The following is a 22,999-nucleotide window of genomic DNA, read 5'->3' as shown; positions in this document are numbered from 1 at the left end:
TGTACTGTACAATCGCATTTGCAACACGCAGCTAACGTTTGAACATCAGCGTCTGCCGTTAGAAGACAAAGGTTTACATTTACATCATAAATGAAATGTTGGAGATGATGTTTGATTTGCGGGGCGCTCAACTGCGCGGTCATCAGCGCCCATATTGAGTCCAAATTTTTACGCATTCCAATTTTTTTCACAGTCCTATCTACCCTCTGTCACGAATGATGATGAAATGATGAGGACAACACACAGTCCCCGGGCAGAGAAAATCCCCAACCCGGCCGGGAATCGAACACGGGACCCCATCATCCAGAGTCAGCAACGCTAGCCACGAGGCTGCGACCTGCGGACTAAATGAAATGTAGAATCAAGTGCCTCGGTTCTTAATTGTAAAAACAGGCACACTTGATATTTATATATTACATCCCCATCTACCACGAACAGGAAGCAATGCTTTACGAAAATCGTACTTATTCTTCGTCGTATACGCAGTAAAAATGGGGCTTCCCATTGAAAATGAGCCGTTCGCGCTGGCGTCGCGACTAGAGTAGTACCTCTCTGGTTATCCATGGTCGTACATGGTTCACTGTTTCGATCAGAGACGCTTGTCTGACGGTCTTTGGCTAGAAGACTATTTAAGCGCATAGGCGTGTCGGCTTCTCTCGAGTCCTTGAAGTTTAGTTCCGCGGTGGTTAGAGGATACTCCGCGGGATGGCAGGTCACGCGGCTACTGGCAGAGTGAGAAACACAGTCTAACACAACAGTCGCGACACTCACTGCTGTAAAAGTTGTTGCCGTTTGACAGATGGAGCGACACTAGCGCTCCAAGCGGCAGGTAAGGTGAACGTCAGACGCGTTGTAAGCATAATGTTTGTTTACATCCATTTCCTACGTAATTTCCGAATTATTCGAGTTATTTTCTTGCCTCCAAGAGTTTGTTTAGTATCGGAAGGCATATATGTTTCTATTAATGATTCTAAAATAAGCGCAAGTATGGACAAAAACCATGAATAGAGTGGCAAGCTACAACACATTCGTGAAGAAACACTTGTGACATTGGACAGAATTGCAGCTTACCACGTTGATATCAAAAGAATATAAACACACAGATTCACAGGTAAGAAGCACAGACATGTACCTCTACATGCAAAAGCGATCGACAGCTCGTTTATCGTTCTGTAGGCCTACTGTGTGTGTCATTGTTGCCTGTTGCCACAAGTACGACCTTAATCTTTAAATTATTCAAAGTGGGTAAAGCAACTGCCAAATAGTGGCAGAAATATGCTGAAAACATTATAATGAGCTGATTACATTACATTTCACGAAAAACCAAATATTTGAATAATTTTCAAACAATCTGTCTGTAGGCACTTTCCTTGTCCCGTAATAGTTTCGCTCGATCTGCACTTTCTGACACTTCACACGCTTTTGTAAGACATGAACAGCTGCACTTAATCTAACCACTTTATCGTCAAAGAACGTCTGTAGTGACGATTCGCACGAATCTGGCACTGATACATGGAGAGCTGAACTGGCTGCTTCTGTGTCATACGACTGTTTTACAGCTTTAGATTGACTGTCGAATCTTTGTGGCAGTTTCCTCTTCATCGTCAGTTGAGGTGGCTTATTTAGGATGTCAAACAGTGTGGGTACTGCATTCCACACGAGTTTGTTATTGTCTGCGTTCATGAACTGGTTTTCTTCGAAATGGAGCGGACAAAACCTAATATTATTATACAGGTAAACTGGGTCTTTCTTCGTAAGGTCTTCTCGTCTGCTTTTAACAAGCCATTTTCTGCTCCTAAAACGATATATTCATCATTTATACACATATAGTTTGCAAGTGAATCCTGACGATACAGTTTAGTGACATGATGGTATATACCTCTCAGGATCCTTAGGAAACCTGAAAAGAGACAGCTATGGTGTCTTCTTCCTGTTGTTGCTGCAATTTATTGCGCTACAAGCGCTCCCGATGGTAAAAACCATTGTATAAATCAAAATAATCAATCACTATTCGCTTTCACGATCGCGCCGAACTCACAGTTCAACCTACCAGCCGCTTGGGGCGCTGCTGGCGCTGTAGACAACAAAATCGAGGCGAAGTGTCGCGACTGTTATGTTAGAGACTGTGGTGAGAAAGCGAGCGGGCGGTGCAGTGAGAGGCGCGTCGTCCGCGTGACGGTGCGGTGCCAGCCAAGAACGAGTCTGACGGCAGTACTGTACTCTAGTCTGAGGGGCCAATTTGCACAGGTGTTCACAAACGGCGGTGCCCGTTTGTTGGTTTGGTGGCTAAAACGCTGTTTCAAGCCTTAGAGCGGCCCACAGCCTGGTTACAGTAGAAGTACGAGTATAGTTACGCTATTATATGCTATTCTGTAACCGAATGGCACAATTGTTTGTGTAAGTGATCTGATATCAGTAATTTGCACACGTTGCACTGTTCAAGTTTCTTACGCCCGTAAAGAAATGTCTTAACTTCAGTTGGCTGTAATTTGTAAGGGTGTGCGTATTTAAGGAACTATCATGTGCTTATGTTGTTGTTTTACCGTACTTAAGATATTTTGTGCTTTAAAGAGAGCTCCTTTAACTGAACCATTACATTGGCTGGCTGGATGATCATTGATTTGTCTATGATACCAGTACGATTAAGTGGGCTGACCCCGTTGCTTCTCATAAACAGAGGAGGTGTTTGTGAACTAGCCGTTGACTCACTGAGTGCGTGTGGAAAACGAGTAACTGAATTGCTGTTGACCCGGAATTGTTTCATAATGTCATATGGTCTTGTTTGCATTGGTCAAATAGCTACTTCTTACTTGAAGTGCCTTGAAGTCATTCATGCCTGCATCTCGTGGTCGTGCGGTAGCGTTCTCGCTTCCCACGCCCGGGTTCCCGGGTTCGATTCCCGGCGGGGTCAGGGATTTTCTCTACCTCGTGATGGCTGGGTGTTGTGTGCTGTCCTTAGGTTAGTTATGTTTAAGTAGTTCTAAGTTCTAGGGGACTGATGACCATAGATGTAAAGTCCCATAGTGCTCAGAGCCATTTGAACCATTTTTGAAGTCATTCATGCTGTTGGTTTGTTAAATTGGTATGAGAGGGAGCAATCATCTATTGACCTAATTCGCAGACAGCTAAATTAAAAGTTAAAATTAAATAGGTTTGTGGCGTTTAATGCCAACGGATAGTTCTAATACTTGTAATTGCTTGACACTGTAAATTTTCCGTGTGTGTGCGTGTGGTTACGTGTGTTTGTTGCAATTATTAAACATCTTAATTAAGTGCTGTTATTTCTTGGCTATGCCTGGTGCTAACAGGTTTATGTTACAGGTACCATACGATATTCTAACCTAAAAGGTCAAGACGTGGTCTATTGTACAGAGAGAGGCCTGCAGGTACACGGAAGGACCTACAATCAGTGGAACTAATACCAATATTGTGGCGCATAAGCCCATCCCCAAGTTAAATATTTTGTTTATCCCTTGGTTGTTAGTGGATTAGCAAGAACTATATCTGTTGTTTAAATGACTGGCTTGAGTGATTTCTCGAGTTACTTGCTTGTGAAAATATGAGTTGTTATTATTTGTTTTAAGGAGAAGAGTTCATACTTAAAGATTCTTGGAATTCTTTCAACGTATTGATTATTGTCAATATTATTTTACTATAAGTAATCAGAGTTCTAAGGTTAATAACGTTCTTTAATTCTGGTCCTCAGAGTTTGTATAAAGTTTTCTGAACTGACCATCTGTGTTCTAGTGTTTAACGTTTGGAAGAGATTAACATTAAGTCAGTTTTTAATGTATGTTTGTAAAGTGGCTTGGCACCTTACCACTCCCCTCCTGCTCCTACCACTTCATAAAGTGCAAAATTGACCACTCTTACGTAGGAGAGTTGTCAGGAGGTGGCCAACTGTAGCAGAAACACATGTCTCATTTACTCTCGTTAACTTTTCACTTGGAACATTTTTTTTCGCACTATTAGTATTGTACGCTAAGTCATTAACATACAACATGAACAGCAGGGGTCCGTACACAGTTACCTGGGCCACACCTTAAGATACTGATGCTGATTCTGTCTGAAAATATGTCACATCCTGGCACAGTTCCAGTCCATCAACGTAGAGTCGGTGTGGCGTGCGAGGTGCCGTTAGGACACTCACGACGGAATAGGTTTGGTGAGGTTACGGGTTTCCCATAATTACCCTTTATAACGAAGTAGAGAGGAAGCAGAACCTCCTTGGTAGCATAGAGTTGGTTCTGGAACTGGGGAACATAGATTCGGAATTTGGGAGGGATAGTGATCGGCTGACGTAGCAAATCACCTTACTCTTGCTACCCTGTAAGGAAATTTATTTTTTACTAAACACATTCACAGGCGATGTGTCTGACCAGCTACTATGTTAGTACATATAGATTCAGCTGGAAGACCTTTCAGTACTATTCTGTCCTATTACGCAAGGGGTTCACCCTCATTCAGAAACAAGTGCAACTGTTGCCTCTCGAATTGCTGTCACTGGCCACTTGGTCTTATTACTCAGTCACTCATCAACTGGCCTAATTACAACGTCAGATGGCTCTTGACGTAATTCACTATTAATCAATGGCTCAAGGCCTAATTCAAAAGAGACCAGTACTATTCAGCTACTTGTTCATGCTAACAAACTACATTCTCAGTAGTATTTTAGACAAAGACAATCTCTGTTCTGCGCTGTTCAATGAAAATTATAGCAAACCCTTGTATGCTTGTTTCTTATCTGCCATTTGTAGCTGTGCCAATTGAAGTATTACTGTCTTCTTGTGGTCGAGATTTTATTTCTCCACTAGTAGTTGCTTCTCTCCAACGCCACTGGTGATTGCTCAAAAAAATGGCTCTGAGCACTATAGGACTTAACTTCTGAGGTCATCAGTTCCCTAGAACTTAAACCTTACTAACCTAAGGACATCACACACATCCATGCCTTTTTATATAACTTGCCTTTCCCCCTCGAGCTTAACGCCTTTTGTCCACTTCCAATTCATAACCACCTTATTTTCCGGGAGTTATACAGTATACCGTCTTGCATGTTCGTATTGACATTCGTGTAGCAGACATGAGTCCTAGCTGGTACTTTCCCACAGGTACGCGTGATCCAGGACCTTCGCTTTTCATGAACGGCCGTGTGGTGCATACATGCTTCGGCTGTTCTCATTTGCCTCACTTTACCTAAATGGTCCTGTCCTGCTCTATGTTGCTAACTAGAGCAGGCGGACGTGTCTGCTCGGAGGTTGTGGGTGAATATTTACTTTTGCAATATGACTTCTTGTTGTTGTGGTCTTCAGGCCAGGGACTGGTTTGATTCTTATCTCCATACTAATCTATCCTGTGCAAGCTTCTTCATCTCCCAGTACCTACTGCAACCTACATCCTTCTGAATCTGCTTAGTGTATTCATCTCTTGGCCTCCCTCTATGAATATTACCCTCCACGCTGCCCTCCAATACTAAATAGGTGATCCTTCAATGCCTCACATGTCCTACGACCCGATCCCTTTTTCCCTCGTCAAGTTGTACCACAAATTTCTCTTCTCCCCAGTTCTGTTCAATGCCTCCTCATTAGTTATGTGCTCTACCCATCTAATCTTCAGCGTTCTTCTGTATCACCACATTTCTAAAGCTTCTATTCTCTTCTTGTCCAAACTACTTATCGTCCACGTTTCACTTCCATATATAGTTACACTCCATACAAATACTTTCAGAAACGACTTCCTGACACTTCAATCTACACTCGATGTTAACAAATTTCTCTTCTTCAGAAACTTTTTCCTTGCCATTGCCAGTCTACATTTTATATTCCCTCTACTTCGACCATCATCAGTTATTTTGCTCCCCAAATAGCAAAACTCGTTTACTACTTTAAGTGTCTCATTTCCTAATCTGATTCCCTCAGTATCACCTGATTTAGTTCGAATACATTCCATTATCCTCGTTTTACTTTTGTTGATGTTCATTTACATATTCCTTTCAAGACAATGTCCATTGGTTGCCAGTTATTAAAAGTCCATTCTCTTCACTGCTCTTCCAGATCCTTTGCTGTCTATGAAAGAATTACAATGTCATCGGCGAACCTCAAAGTTTTTATTTCTTCTCCATGAATTTTAATTCCTACTCCGAATTTTTCTTTTGTTTCCTTTACTGCTTGCGTAATATACAGATTGAATAACATTGGGGATAAGCTACAACTCTGTCTCACTCCCTTCCAAACCACTGCTTCCCTTTCATGCCCCTCGACTCATGTAACTGCCATCTGGTTTCTGTACAAATTGTAAATAGCCTTCAGCTCTCTGTATTTTACCCCTGCCACATTCAGAATTTGAAAAAGAGTATTCCAGTCAACATTGTCAAAAGCTTTCTCTAAGTCTACAAATGCTAGAAACGTAGGTTTGCCTTTCCTTAATCTTTCTTCTAAGAGAAGTCGTAAGGTCAGCATTGCCTCACATGTTCCAACATTTCTACGGAATCCAAACTGATCTTGCCCGAGGTCGGCTTCTATCAGTTTTTCCATTCGTCTGTAAAGAATACGCGTTAGTATTTTGCAGCTGTAACTTATTAACATGATAACACTCTGTATATTCCTTCTACCTTTCTGCTTTCCCTTCTTGTTTGGAACTGGGTTTCCAGTTAAAGTATTCTATGGTCACGACAAACACGCGTCCTCCGGGAGCACACGATGTCAATTCATACAAATTACAAAAATTTATGGTTCAAAAATGGTTCAAATGGCTCTGAGCACTATGGGACTTAACATCTATGGTCATCAGTCCCCTAGAACTTAGAACTACTTAAACCTAACTAACCTAAGGACAGCACACAACACCCAGCCATCACGAGGCAGAGAAAATCCCTGACCCCGCCGGGAATCGAACCCGGGAACCCGGGCGTGGGAAGCGAGAACGCTACCGCACGACCACGAGATGCGGGCAAAAATTTATGCATGTATGTATGTACGTTCCACATCTCTCGTAAACAAATAGACGGAATCCAACTAAACGTGATGCACATATCATTTACTGTCTGGAAAGGAGCACAGTGGGGATAAGAAAAAGACACAAATCAAAAACGTGAGAGCAAGGATGAAAAAGCATTGTAGTTCATGACAAGACAATACCCATACATCAGTTACCCAGTATTTGAGAGTGAGCCACTTAGAGACTTGAAACACACTTTACAGATATTTTCAAACCATTATGAAGCTTTTTCGCGCTGGCGACCCCACAAAATGATCAAAGGAAAGAAGTTTGTTGAATACTGCACTTTTGCTGTCCATTCTGTTTTAATTTACTACTTCCTTACTACTAGCTACATTTGTGGTACATGTTGAAGACAGTATTTACACATACCACTAGATGCACCAGAAGAATTGGATCATTACACGACACTTAGTTTAGGCTATATGACGTCACAAACACTGAATGCGTGAAAACTACTGCATCGTGTATTACTTCGTTGCAACTATATTTGCTATACCGGTGAATGCACCAAGAAAATTGTATCATTTTACTATACATGGTTCAGGAGATAGACATCATAAACACTGAGATGAGTGAAAATCTGCAGCATCATTCACGATGTTTTAATTTATAACTTCTTTACTACTTAGTCGCCTTGGGCTTGGATGTGTGTGATGTCCTTAGGTTAGTTAAGTATAAGTAGTTCTAAGTCTAGGGTGCTGATGACCTCAGATGTTAAGTCCCATAGTACTTAGAGCCATTTTTGCACTACTTAGTCTTTCCACAACACATTTTGCAGACAATGGGTACATATAATACCATCGGCTGTACCTACAAAATTATATCATCGTACAACACATAGTTCTGGAGATACGTCATCATAGACATAGAGCTACATGAAAATGAAACTGCAGGGCGAAATTCGATAGACAAACAGGAGAAATATGTGAAGAAATATGCGTGAAATATATTAAATATGTGTGAAATTTGACATTTGCTGATGCAAAGAAAGCCACAGGTAAAAAGCTCATCCTAAACCCAAGGAACGATTTGAATGAAATCTGGTACACATACCAGTTACAGTCTGAAAAGTACTGTAGGAGTGAGGACCACCATTCTCCTATTGGAATGAGTGTGATAACATGGAGAGAGAAGGGAGAATGAGGAGATGGACAGACAGTGATGAAGATGGAAGAGATAGCGACAGATAGGATGATATGGACAGTGATAGGGGTGGAATAGGTGAGAAAAGATGGATAGAGACGCAAAAGAGAAAAAGATGGTCGTAGATAAGACGAGAAAGAGGGAGGCAGAGAGGTGGTGGAGGAGGAGTGAAGAGACAGAGTTGGAAGACGAAATGAACAGGAAAGAGGAGGGACAGAGAGAGGGGAGAGGGAGAGATGGACTTGAGAAGGGGGGTGTATTAACTTGGAGAGGGAGAGGAGAAGATAGAGGAAGGATCAGATAGACAGGAGGAGAAGATGGACAGAGGTAGGGGAGTGGACTGGATGGACAAATGGAAAGGCAGGAGGAGATAGAATGTGGGGGCTGGAGACGCTGGACGGGGGAAGGGGAGGAGGAGACGCACAGAGAGGGTGCAGGAGGATACGGACAGAGACGGAAGGAGGGAGGAGATGAATCAATAGAAAGTTGGAATAAATACAAAACTGGGTAGTACTGGATAGCCAGCTACTATTCGATAAAACTGCAGTCTGCGCGGAGGTGCTGAGCAGGGCAATCCCCCCCCCTGCCGGATGCTGACCGGGCTGCCAGCTCAGCCAAGTACCGGCGGCATGCGGCGCGCACAGTGCCGGCTGACGCGTGGCGATGAAAGCGCGTCCGGACGCGCGCATTGAGCTTAATCGCGCGAGTGGGCCGGCCGGCACTCGGCTGAATCGGCGTTGTCTCTCAGCGCCGGCGGCCGCGCTGAATGCGCTGAATGCCGTCAATGGCGGCGCGCCGTGGCGCAGACAGCCCGTCTCGTGACAGACAGCCGGCGACCCACTGACTACTGACGCAGTTACCAGCCGCACGCAGAGTTAGCGAGTTCCCGCCTGTTCCCACACAGTTGTCGAATTTCTGCCTGTTCCCTAGCCCAGAGTTAGCTCCTGCCTTACTACCATTAGCCAGCCAGTCCCTCCTCTGCCACTGCCGCTCGTAAATACTACATCCCAGTGACCCCGACAGTTCAGATTAAGTGCATAATTAACAGATTATTTAAGTAATACCTTGGTCACATGCTATGTTATTAAAATCAATTACCGGTATGACTTTGCAGCCACACTCTTACCTAAAAATAAAAATGTACGTACAAAAAATTCAGTACAGTTCTGAAACAAGAAAATGAACTTATTAAACGTGCGAATAAAGGAAAGAGGTTTTCTGATAACTGTTGTGTTAGCATAAGAGCCAACACCGTGTTACGAGTGGGGGCCGAAATGCACGCGTTTTAGCTCACGCAGGCTAGCGTGAGGATGCAAGAAGTATACTGACGTGAGGTCTGGAACATGACAAAGAATGAGAATTCAGAAAGCGGACGTATTTAGTTTGATACTTAACTTTAATCCATTAATGGTGAACGTCGCTCTTGACGATACATGAGTCACAATATTATCTGTTCAGAATACATTCTTGAAGATAGTACTTATAGTAACTGAATATGGCGCCTTGCTAGGTCGTAGCAAATGACGTAGCTGAAGGCTATGCTAAACTGTCGTCTCTGCAAATGGGAGCGTATGTACACTCTTTGACATAAAACTTGACCGGCGGCCGGCCGCTTCAGAGGCTAAGTCCGCGCCGATCGCGACATGGGACAAAGAAACTGGCCAACTCGCTAATTCTCTAAGTCCGGTTATCTGCACAATCTGGCAACACTGTAGACTGCGGCACTTCCTGGAGGAAAACTTGTCCCAAGATAGAGAGACTCTAGGCTGATTACGCCTGTGGTCTAGCGGTAGCGTGCGTTGTTTCTGTTCATAATGTCAGTGGATCGAGAGCAGCTGGCATAAAATATTTTTATAGCCTCTTCTGTCTGAATGCTGAAGACGTGAATGTAATGGTAGCGCAGATTCAATCTATTTCGCTTTGTGACACACCGATATCAAAATTTTATCTAGTAACGATTTTGCGGCAGATTTCCTGCAGACTGTCCTCCTCTGGACGCCGTATGCGGCAAAGCTCCGGGATCCATTTGCTGGCTACTGGCAGCGGCCGTGGCGACAGCAGCGGCGCTGCACTCCCCCGTTCTTTATCGAAAGCGCCTGCTACCGCTCATCGCTTTTGATGATTTGAAACGCTTTATTATTAAATGTTGCTCCACAGAAAATTTCTACAATTTCCCTTCACGCTCAAAAGCATAGGAGACAGACGCCCTGATTAGTAGGCGGGTAATCGGCAAGAGCTGAGTATGGCCCGAAATTAATTTTATAGACTGGGACGAAATTAAACCACCTCACTACATTCGATGAATTTATAAATGCTTCATACCTCGTTTCTTTTCCTTTCAAACTTAATTATTTGTGCAACTTTTGGTCAATGATTGGATGTTTTCGTCAAGCCAGAGTGAGCGTCTGTGGTGTAAAATGTATTACAGTTCTTGTTTCATTCCTTATGGTAAGTCTATGCGATAAACTGTGTGAATACCTTGCAATGCATGCTCTGTAGCAGTGCAGGCACACTGCACATTTGGAGTTCCAAGTATGGGTTCATGAAGTATTTATTGTTGATCGGAAGTGATAGTTAATGTCATCAGATTTAAACCAGAAAAATTTGTCGTTTTGAAGGTTTCAGAGAACGGAAAGGAATTGCTAACGCCGGTGTTAGAAAACGTCTACAGTTAAACGCTATTGCAAAAATTTAGAAGATGTGAACTATATTAATGAACATGTGCACTTCATAAACAACCTTCTGACATGTTAGACCTATATGACGAACAAAGCTCAAATTTATATCGTTGACAGTCGGTTTGAGTCTTTTCAGGACCTATTTTACAGTGAAGCACCTTGGAATTTGCAAAGCAGAAATCCATGATATTAACTTAATTTACTAAGTCGAAATCGGACGAAGATTGATGTTTAAAGGCATTCTTCAGATTTCGCATAAGAAATGTTTACTAGCAGTTTGCAACTCCATTAATTAAAATGGAAAATAAAATGTTTTAGTCAGCGGCTTCTACCGTGATTCGAACTTATAGTACAAGCACTGCAACGCACAAGGGAACCTCTGAGCTAACGACACACTGGCGGCCAGAGGCGGACTATAGTCACTGCGATGTTGCCTGAGCCTCAAAACGCAACCTTAAACACAGAAACAGAGGAGGTGGAGATTACTGTTTTAACGTCCCGTCGACAACGATGTCATTAGAGACGGATCACAAGCTCGGATTAGGGAAGGATGGGGAAGGAAATCGGCCGTGCCCTTCCTAAGGAACCATCCCGGCATTTGCCTGAAGCGATTTAGGGAAATCATTGAAAACCTAAATCAGGATGGCCGGGCGCGGGATTGCACCATCGTCCTCCCGAATGCACACACAAACAGGTGTTACTTATGTGAAGAACGCCGTTCTTGGAGTCCAGAAATTAAATATACTTTCTAATTGTGTCATCTTGCAGTGGATTATATCGTACGAGTCTTCGATGTGGAAAACGAATGTTAAGTGAATTTAGCGAGGTAACGCCGACCTACACCCGGAAGTAAATGCACTATCAGAGTGTTGACAAATACTTGCTACGACGCTGCCATTTCTCGGCTCTCTGACGAGGCAGCTCTTCAGCGAAATGCTTGCCGTGATTCTCCGATACGGTTCTTCAGAGTGGAGACGCGCGCGCACGTTTGGTTTTTATGCGGCGTTCTCCCCTGGTGGTTTCTGACGTCGCCTTGTGGGCTATGTATACATATGAGACATTCAATTATCATTAATCCTGAATGATACAAGTTTCAGCTTCCGGCGTGGAAGAAGGCTGTTGACGCCGACATTATATCATTTCAACGTAGGGAAAGCAAAACGGATCATTCAATGTTTCTCATTCAACATAAAGCATGTGAGATAAATTTCCGTAACGTTCATAATCATCTAAAAATACAAACGAAGTAAAAATACACCGGAATCTTATTCGAATTGAATATAATGTAAGATACCAAACGCTTTGCACCTCGATGTCGAATTTGTCCACTTGCAATCGTTTGCAGCATGCACATAGATTGTCATGATTACCACGAGAATGAAGAAATATGTTGGTAAGGATGGAAGCAAGAAGAGACGCAGTCAACAAATATTCTATTCCTCATGGCATTCATTTCATTTGACACGTAAGAAGAGGTAAAGCGGGAATTTACTTTCGTTAACACGAAAGATATGCCGCACATATTGATAACGAGGAAGTCTGCGTCTTCATACGTTTCCTCCTTGAAATCTGTATGCTCTATTATATACTAAGTAGCCCGATCATTGTTTCAGTAATGTTACCCTCTTGTTTGACCCCGTAACGATGAACAGATTCCAAATGCATGTCTCTGCGTGAAAGTAGCTGTTCGAACCCTTCCTGGGTTGTTTTTTGTGTTTTATTGCTTGGAATTCCTGAAGCAGACCACTGTGCCTTCCCCCCTCGTGGGTTAGGTCTCAAAACTAAACCGCTTTGTGTCCAATGGCATAATTTATTCATACAGCATCAGCATAAGACTCTTGCGAGTGAGAGAATGACAATAACAATCGTAACAAGAACAAGCAAATAATGAATGATGTTTATTCCAACGCAGAAAGAGAATGGCTTTAAATATAAAAATCTATATCTATATCCATATCTATATATCTTTGAGTTGGCACAATGAAAATATATTCTTAGCATTTAGTTACTGAATTTAGTTCTGGATGTTTGCAGAGAAAAGGAAAAGTCGGTACTTCTCGCTAGTGTAATATAATGTGAACCAGCAACTACCCTTTCCTTAGAACACGACTCAAGCAGGTCCTCAAGTAGGCACTGCTGCACTCTGTTCCCTGACATTGCTCTGATGACGGTTAATGCAGATAGTTCCGATTATGAAATACAAAACGTATTGCAGGTTAGTTCCTAGGATAGTAACATTAAATTTGCGTTGTAGACGGCACATGAACGTGACGACTATCCATATTACTCATCAATATAAAAAGACAGTATTTTGGGAATTTAGCAGGATTACTCAAAATGAATTCTGAAATTGGGTGACTGACCGCACAGGTGCTAAACGTCGTCAGGAGTATACGATGTCCTAATCGCATTAGGAATATGAAGATCGTCTTCGACAGCTCGCAACTTTCTCATAGCTAACCCCACCCTACTCCAGACAGCTCTCGGTGGAGTTGCACTACGTTGCCGATGTTATGGAAGGCCTTCAAACCGACAACAGACCACATATTGAAAAATACAAGCGAATTCTCTTGCAGCGTAAGCTTATTGTAACTAATCTAAAAATTATTGGAGAGGAACATTGTCCTATTCAAAAAAGTAAAATGTTACACACTGTTGACGTCAAACGGACATTATCTATGTCCTGTCTTGTGTCCTACTCATCTATAATATCAAGTGTACTATGAAAATGATTATATATAATGGATTATAAGGTAATGCATTGATACCAGATGGTGGGGGCCGGCCGATGTGGCCGTGCGGTTCTAGGCGCTTCAGTCTGGAACCACGTGACCGCTACGGTCGCAGGTTCGAATCCTGCCTCGGGCATGGATGTGTGTGATGTCCTTAGGTTAGTTAGGTTTAAGTAGTTCTAAGTTCTAGGGGACTGATGACCTTAGAAGTTAAGTCCCATGGTGCTCAGAGCCATTTGAACTATTTAACACAAAATGACATTAAAAATTTAAGTTATTCACGAGCAGCTAGTTGAGAATATGTATGAACATTAAATGACACGACGAACCGTCATGTTCTGCATATGGATTCAAACCCAGCTCATGCAGACTAAGCAAAGATTTCGTGACTGACGGAAACTAACAGTCATTCCTGATTAGGCATACAGAGAGTGATATACCTCGATTTTAGACAGTATCAGTTAGCAAATATCAACTTTAAATTGCATAACGCAAACATTTTTAACAGACGCGAGTTCCTACCCAGCATCTATTGTCCCTGTTAACGAACTACGAGAGATGTTAAATATTGCTTCTTCACAAGTAACTTACTTGAAATGCCGTGAGGTAAAGCTGTGTGTTGGACACGGATTCGAACCCGGAACCTAATCGGATTGCTATCGAAGCACAGTCAAATGTGACATATCGGAATTTCGCGGCAGTAACTAGATGTTATAACTGAAATGACGAGACGAAAAATTAATTTTTTCCTTCCCAGGACTCCAACCCGGCACCTATCGCTGTTATATTCTAGAGAAAACTAACGTTAAATATGGGTTTGTTGCACCAGCAGTGACATGTGAGCATGTTTGAACTGAAATAATATGACGAAGAGTTCAGCGCTCACTGGGAATAGAGCCCCACACATATCGTTGTTGACTACACACAAAGAGACGTCAGCTACCGAATTTTTCTCCACCAGCTGCTCAGAATAGCATCTTGAACTTACAGTCATCTCGCAAATAGTTCTGTGTCTCACTGGGAGTTAAAAACGTCAGATATCGTTAGTGTGACAGCGAATGAAAATACATTAAAAATCAAAATTATTATCCACCAGCAGACAGGTGTTCTCATGCTAGAGCTTGATAATACATAATTAAATCTTTAGTGCCGGGCCAGGATTCGATCCCATTCACGCATAATATATGAAGGTGTTGAGGAATCTGCAGTTTTGAACAAACAACAAATTGTATCCGAGCTGTATTGCCACGAAGGGATCAAATTCCGCGTTAAGGGCGGTCTGAGTTGCATTCCCAGTTCAGAACCAATTTTATCGACATACAGAAGCTCAAATAAAAGATGGAATAAGTGTCCTGTGACCATACATAGCGTTTGTGTCGTCACTTGAAATAAATAACTAGTATAAGAAAGGTTACTGGTGGTAGAGTTTCTACATGTCGCCACTCCAGACTTTATTGTGGTTCAACCTACCGTCTACTTGGTAAAGAAGGAATATCATCTTTAATGTGAATTTTCTGACCACGCAGCCATTATATCTCCTTCACTTGGTGTAGCCAGGAGAGAATGGAATCTGTCTCTCCCTATCTAAAATCATTGACAGAAGTGGGAATCGAACCCAGACCATAGGTATAACAACCTACCATCCGTCCAACAGACCACGAAATCCTCTTCTCTGCGAGTCATTTTTCTATCGTAACGCAGTTGCGCCACACTGGATGAGAATTCTGACACACAGGCTCCCTGTAGTAATTTGCAGCATGTTCAGTAAATTCATTTACTTGGTTGACCGAATCACCATGAACTAGCTGCCTCGGCTACCCAGTGCATACATTCGACTATTTTGTAATCACAGAAATAAAATCACGTTACTGCCACTTACACACAACTGCCAACATTGTAGGAAGCAGAAGTTTAAATAAGAAGTGTTCCTTTTCACTTGAGCTATTCTATTGCGCTATCTGTTACTAGAAAACGTCGTTCAGTCCAAAAGAAAAGCTGTAACTGTTTGTCTCTCAGAAATCAAGGCATGGCCATATGCATAATCTCACAGTGCTGTGGAATCCAAAAGTTCTGGAGGAATAGTTGCCGAGCTCTGGAGCTGTTGTAGTTCCGTGTCAGCTTGTAGCATAGATAAGATGTCGCGAGTTCGAATACATTCAGTGCTACATTTTTTAAAACGCAATTCTGCTCTCTGCTGAAGTTATCAATCTAATGGAACTTTGAACAAATTCCCTTCACTTCTCAACCCAAAGTAGTCGCATGTGGAAAAAGGACTAACTACTGTGACTTTTGTCCTATTCAGGTTTAATAGACAGCAGGCAGCAGATGCATCTCGAAGATGTGCAGGGAGAGCGCATCGTGCCATAATATCTCAGAAAAGTATTTTCTACATTAGCCGTCGTGTGGTAGTGATATTTTATTCTTCTTCAAACTTTGATTGACAGCTTTAACTCAGAACAAATTTTCTACATGCATGTAATCAATAAACTGCATGTGCATTGTCAGACTATCATAGGTAACATCAGAGAATTCGCATATATCGTTGATAATTAATTTCTCTCTCATGTTTACTATTGTTTTAACAACACTAAAGGAAACCTTACGAAAATTGTGCACTGTATTATAAGAAATGAAATAAAACTAACGATGATAACCTTACGACGAAAGTATCTGTACACAAGCATGCCTCTATCGACACGAATTAGTAAAATACTACTCACTTAGATTTTGATAGGGTCTGTGTTTAATTGGTATGCTGTGTCATACTCAAGAGGTATGCAAATGTGGCATTTCATAAATATAGTTACGTATTCCTAGAAACCCAAAATTCGCTTGTCAGCAGCGGAAAGAGGCGTTACCTGTTGTGCAGCATTGTAAGTTTTTCAACATTGCACTATGAGCTGAAAGCATTTTCTTGCGATTTCCGTATTGATGTTTGATCTGACTGCTTGTAGCTCTTTCACAGAAGGGATAAAAACGTTTCAGTCAGTGAGACTGGAACTGCGAACCGTAACAGACGCTGTTTCACATGTCAGCACGTTACCACAGAGCTGGCGAGGGGGTATGGGTCTCAGCTTACTATTACGACGGCAATAGTAACTAGAACTCGTAAACCGCTATTTAAAGGTCGAGATTAGTTGCGATTTCCACCTGCAACGACTTTCTTGGGCTGAAAACCGTAAATTTTCAATCTTTTGTTACCCTTCAAGCTATAATAACTCAGATTATTCAATGGAAATGACAGGTAAAATCAAGTGAACTTTGAGGCTTAATTCCGTGCACACCAGGAAGTAACTCGTCGATCACAGAGTTGCCAAACATACGTTGCCTTGTTGCCAAATCTCAGTTACAGTACCAGCAGGAAGAAGACGAACCGATGTGATCCTACAGCGGTCTGGGAAGTGACCATAGCTGGTGTCTCCAAGTCGCGGCTGCTACGGCCTGGAATACGTAATGCGTCTGATTCGCTTTCTGTAACTAGGTTTAGGGACTGGAGCGTAGTTACTAATAATACTCAGAACTGACTGCAAACTGAGCATCATAAATCAGTAACTCTCATTGTTGTTTTTATATTTCTTTCGTAAGTGCACTCAAAACTAAGAAAGTCATTCACAGGCGTTTTCCTGCCTCGCCGATAGTCGAGCAGAACATACAAATAAAAATAAAAAAGAATGTGTGTGTGTGTGTGTGTGAGAGAGAGAGAGAGAGAGAGAGAGAGAGAGAGAGAGAGAACGAGAGAAATAAAAAGCAATGAGAGAGTGTGTAAAAAATTGTTTTAAAGAAATTGAATCATGGTATTAAAAGAAATCTTTCATTAAAATGACACGTTCCACATCATTACGAAATGTCGTATTCATGATCTATGGAACAAGAGTTAATCTAATGTAATGTAATCTAATCTAATCACATCATATTGATTATTAGCCATGAAGAGTCATGAACTACCGAAAGTTTTGCCAATACCAGTAACCAAATCTAAACTTGAAAATAAAAGACGACAATTTTTGTAATAAACCGTGACTCCTATCAAGACCCTTTCATCCCTGTTATCTAACCACGAAAGATGTCTGATATACCTCCATTCTGAAGTAACAAAGTGTGCATGCATTTAAAGATGAAGTGCATGATGTGAAGTTCTGTGACGGAGATACGAACCCAACACGTAATCCGATTGTTAACTAAGAAAAATCAAATGTTACGTATCGGTTTTTCTTACGAGCCGCTAGGTGTCTGAATCTAAAATAAGGATACAAACTTTTGTGCCTAAGCGACAATCGAACTGCACACCTACCGCGCATCCACGAATATAGCTTAAGTATCAGTTGCTTACTCATGAACAGTAAGATGTGTGCGTGTTTGACCAGAAATAACGACACCTGTTGCGATTGTTGGCAACACATGAACAGACATTGAAATTGCGCGTTAATTTTCACTAGCAGGTGGGTGTGCACTTGATAAAGCTAGAAATGAAATTATGAATATTTTTGTACTGGATCAGGTTTCAGACCCACATACTTACCTTTGGAAGAGAGCTAGAGAAGATTGCAGTCTTGGGAACAGGAACGAAATGACTGAACTATACTGTTCCGAGAGATTCAGATCCTCGAAAGAGGAGATACGAATTCGAATCACAGTCCAGCACCAAATTTTTAAACGTCTCTAGTTCAATCAAGTACAAGTAAAATAAGAGCCCTGTCCCTTTAAATGGCTATCGGTTCATCAAATAAAATAAAATTTTCTAATGTAAGTAAGTTTACTGGCGACTTTATTTCTGTTTACCATGACTTCCGCTTTGTCATTTCCCAACGAAAACTGGCTCTGCTCAGTTGGTTATGAAGGAACGTGATGTTTAATGCGGATTCTGGATTATAACGTCTTTCTCTTGAGGTTACCAGAGGTAAAATAAATCTGTTTGTGCCTCTTAAAAGTAAATGCCTGAACCCACGCATTGCATCTGTGATAGCTCGTTCCACCAGACCATTGTGGCCACATTACCCAGCCCCAGGAGTGTGCTGTAACGGATGATGTGCTTAGCTTACAAAATTAGTCACGGTGGAAAAAATGCGAGTCTATTAAATGGTCAAGTAGAAGCAAGCTTCTGACGCAGAGATTATGCTATTCTCATGTCAGCAGGATGTAAAGACTCTTCTAGGCATCATAGGCTGGATGTGAAGCCATTTTGATTTTTCACAAATTCAGCAAATTTCTTAGTTCGAGAAAATCCACTGTGAAGTGTGAAGTTGCCGGATAATTCGATTATTACTGTTATTATTAATATCATTTTATTCATACTGCTGCTGTAACACAAGTGCTTGAACATCATTTAGTATCTTTTGGTCACTATAGAAGTAGTTTCCCAAGAACAGGTTCTTTCCCTGTCTACGGAATCCTTTTCATGTTAATATCAAACACCAGCAATTACTCGTAGATTACATTAAAACTAAAGTAATTGACGAAGATGTTACTTGGTAACAAAAACGCACTGCCTTTCTTCATTTACTTTCGCCTAGAAGTGGCTATCGAGTACTGACAAACCAAAAGGCAAGAGATCTTACTGCCTTCCGATATACGTTGCTGTTAGTTCTTCCACATGATTTGGTCGACATGACCTGTTTCAAGTAGTGTATGACAGACAGTGTTTTAGAAAATCTATTGTTTCCCTTTGCAATAAACAGAAGTATTTTCATTCTAAGCTGTCCAAGTACAAAATTTTCGCAATATTAGTGCACATTTAATATTCGCTTCTATAATGTATAAAAGTATTTCACAGTCGCAAAACTCGCATCCGAAACGTTGACCTTACACTTAGTCGCTGACCATAAATTCTAGCTCAGAGTGACACCAGTTTAAATAACCTAATGTAGCGAAGACTGTTTGCCAGTGCTCTTTCTCACCGGAAAATACGCAATTGACTCATTTAGCTCCATAAGTACACTGTAACAGTAATTTCTGTGTGAAATTTGTCAATAAGCTTTCGCCTTCCAACCGGCAAAATACGGAGGAGTACAGCCGGTAAACAAATCACAAATCACGATTTAGTGCCGATAAGACGATTTCTTTAAACATTGTCGAAGCTGAGGGAATTTATTTTCTGCTTAAATCGTCTTAAGCAGCAACGTTCACAGATATCTCAAATAGGAAAAAGCTGAATATCCAGGTACGAAGGTTGTAAAACAAACTTCCCACAGTTTGTGTCAGGTTGATCTTTTCGTCTGATAACACTGCTTAAGTATTTTGTCTAAGAGCTATCACAAGTAGTATCCCTGTAGCTGTGGGAATCATTGGTTGAAAACGAGTTTAACACCAATGGGTACAGTGCTGCTATATTTTCAAAATTATTATCAACTTAAGTCTGAGTTCATCCACAAACTGAGGCGTATTTATAATATTGAAGCTAGACTGTGTATCCTTGTCTTTCTTGAGTGGTCACTGGAAGGCGTTTACACACACGTATACAATACTATGAATACTTCGAACGCTATGGTTAACGTTGCTCTCATAAACTACTTGTTTTTTAAATTCTTCTGGGTCTTAAGCGAGCAATATGTGTTGTAGATACAGTCTCAGACCAAAAAATTGACCGCCGAGTCGTTCACGTAAGGTGGACAATAGTCATGCTCCTCTCAGAATTCTATGTCTGGCAATATGCTCGATCTAGCAACATGTAGACTGCGGCACTTCCCAGAGGAAGTCTTGACACCAGTCTTAGTACATTACTCTAGACTACGACCGTAGTCTTGAGGTTAAACGCGAGACCAGCTAATATGATATTGTAGATTCGCTTGAATTACACTCATAGCTTCAGCACCGAGAGGAAAGGGGCGATAAAAATTCTGTCGATATGTGCTTTCGGTCGCCAGACGTCATATTAGCTGGTCTCGCGTTTTACCTCAAGACTACGGTCGTGTTCCATCAGCGGTACGAATAAAATGATATTAATAATAACAGTAATAATCGAATTATCCGGCAACTTCACACTTCACAGTGGATTTTCTCGAACTAAGAAATTTGCTGGATTTGTGAAAAATCAAAATGGCTTCACATCCAGCCTATGATGCCTAGAAGAGTCTTTACATCCTGCTGACATGAGAACAGCATAATCTCTGCGTCAGAAGCTTGCTTCTACTTGACCATTTAATAGACTCGCATTTTTTCCACCGTGACTAATTTTGTAAGCTAAGCACATCATCCGTTACAGCACACTCCTGGGGCTGGGTAATGTGGCCACAATGGTCTGGTGGAACGAGCTATCACAGGTGCAATGCGTGGGTTCAGGCATTTACTTTTAAGAGGCACAAACAGATTTATTTTACCTCTGGTAACCTCAAGAGAAAGACGTTATAATCCAGAATCCGCATTAAACATCACGTTCCTTCATAACCAACTGAGCAGAGCCAGTTTTCGTTGGGAAATGACAAAGCGGAAGTCATGGTAAACAGAAATACAGTCGCCAGTAAACTTACTTACATTAGAAAATTTTATTTTATTTGATGAACCGATAGCCATTTAAAGGGACAGGGCTCTTATTTTACTTGTACTTGATTGAACTAGAGACGTTTAAAAATTTGGTGCTGGACTGTGATTCGAATTCGTATCTCCTCTTTCGAGGATCTGAATCTCTCGGAACAGTATAGTTCAGTCATTTCGTTCCTGTTCCCAAGACTGCAATCTTCTCTAGCTCTCTTCCAAAGGTAAGTATGTGGGTCTGAAACCTGATCCAGTACAAAAATATTCATAATTTCATTTCTAGCTTTATCAAGTGCACACCCACCTGCTAGTGAAAATTAACGCGCAATTTCAATGTCTGTTCATGTGTTGCCAACAATCGCAACAGGTGTCGTTATTTCTGGTCAAACACGCACACACATCTTACTGTTCATGAGTAAGCAACTGATACTTAAGCTATATTCGTGGATGCGCGGTAGGTGTGCAGTTCGATTGTCGCTTAGGCACAAAAGTTTGTATCCTTATTTTACATTCAGACACCTAGCGGCTAGTAAGAAAAACCGATACGTAACATTTGATTTTTCTTAGTTAACAATCGGATTACGTGTTGGGTTCGTATCTCCGTCACAGAACTTCACATCATGCACTTCATCTTTAAATGCATGCACACTTTGTTACTTCAGAATGGAGGTATATCAGACATCTTTCGTGGTTAGATAACAGGGATGAAAGGGTCTTGATAGGAGTCACGGTTTATTACAAAAATTGTCGTCTTTTATTTTCAAGTTTAGATTTGGTTACTGGTATTGGCAAAACTTTCGGTAGTTCATGACTCTTCATGGCTAATAATCAATATGATGTGATTAGATTAGATTACATTACATTAGATTAACTCTTGTTCCATAGATCATGAATACGACATTTCGTAATGATGTGGAACGTGTCATTTTAATGAAAGATTTCTTTAAATACCATGATTCAATTTCTTTACAACAATTTTTTACACACTCTCACATTGCTTTTTATTTCTCTCGTTCTCTCTCTCTCTCTCTCTCTCTCTCTCTCTCTCTCTCTCTCACACACACACACACACACACACACACACACATTCTTTTTTATTTTTATTTGTATGTTCTGCTCGACTATCGGCGAGGCAGGAAAACGCCTGTGAATGACTTTCTTAGTTTTGAGTGCACTTACGAAAGAAATATAAAAACAACAATGAGAGTTACTGATTTATGATGCTCAGTTTGCAGTCAGTTCTGAGTATTATTAGTAACTACGCTCCAGTCCCTAAACCTAGTTACAGAAAGCGAATCAGACGCATTACGTATTCCAGGCCGTAGCAGCCGCGACTTGGAGACACCAGCTATGGTCACTTCCCAGACCGCTGTAGGATCACATCGGTTCGTCTTCTTCCTGCTGGTACTGTAACTGAGATTTGGCAACAAGGCAACGTATGTTTGGCAACTCTGTGATCGACGAGTTACTTCCTGGTGTGCACGGAATTAAGCCTCAAAGTTCACTTGATTTTACCTGTCATTTCCATTGAATAATCTGAGTTATTATAGCTTGAAGGGTAACAAAAGATTGAAAATTTACGGTTTTCAGCCCAAGAAAGTCGTTGCAGGTGGAAATCGCAACTAATCTCGACCTTTAAATAGCGGTTTACGAGTTCTAGTTACTATTGCCGTCGTAATAGTAAGCTGAGACCCATACCCCCTCGCCAGCTCTGTGGTAACGTGCTGACATGTGAAACAGCGTCTGTTACGGTTCGCAGTTCCAGTCTCACTGACTGAAACGTTTTTATTCCTTCTGTGAAAGAGCTACAAGCAGTCAGATCAAACATCAATACGGAAATCGCAAGAAAATGCTTTCAGCTCATGGTGCAATGTTGAAAAACTTACAATGCTGCACAACAGGTAACGCCTCTTTCCGCTGCTGACAAGCGAATTTTGGGTTTCTAGGAATACGTAACTATATTTATGAAATGCCACATTTGCA

The sequence above is a fragment of the Schistocerca cancellata genome, chromosome 7 (genome assembly GCF_023864275.1).
Source record: "Schistocerca cancellata isolate TAMUIC-IGC-003103 chromosome 7, iqSchCanc2.1, whole genome shotgun sequence".
Classification (NCBI taxonomy): domain Eukaryota; kingdom Metazoa; phylum Arthropoda; class Insecta; order Orthoptera; family Acrididae; genus Schistocerca; species Schistocerca cancellata.
The sequence above is the reverse complement of the archived record's forward strand: the minus strand, read 5'-3'. Positions refer to the sequence as shown.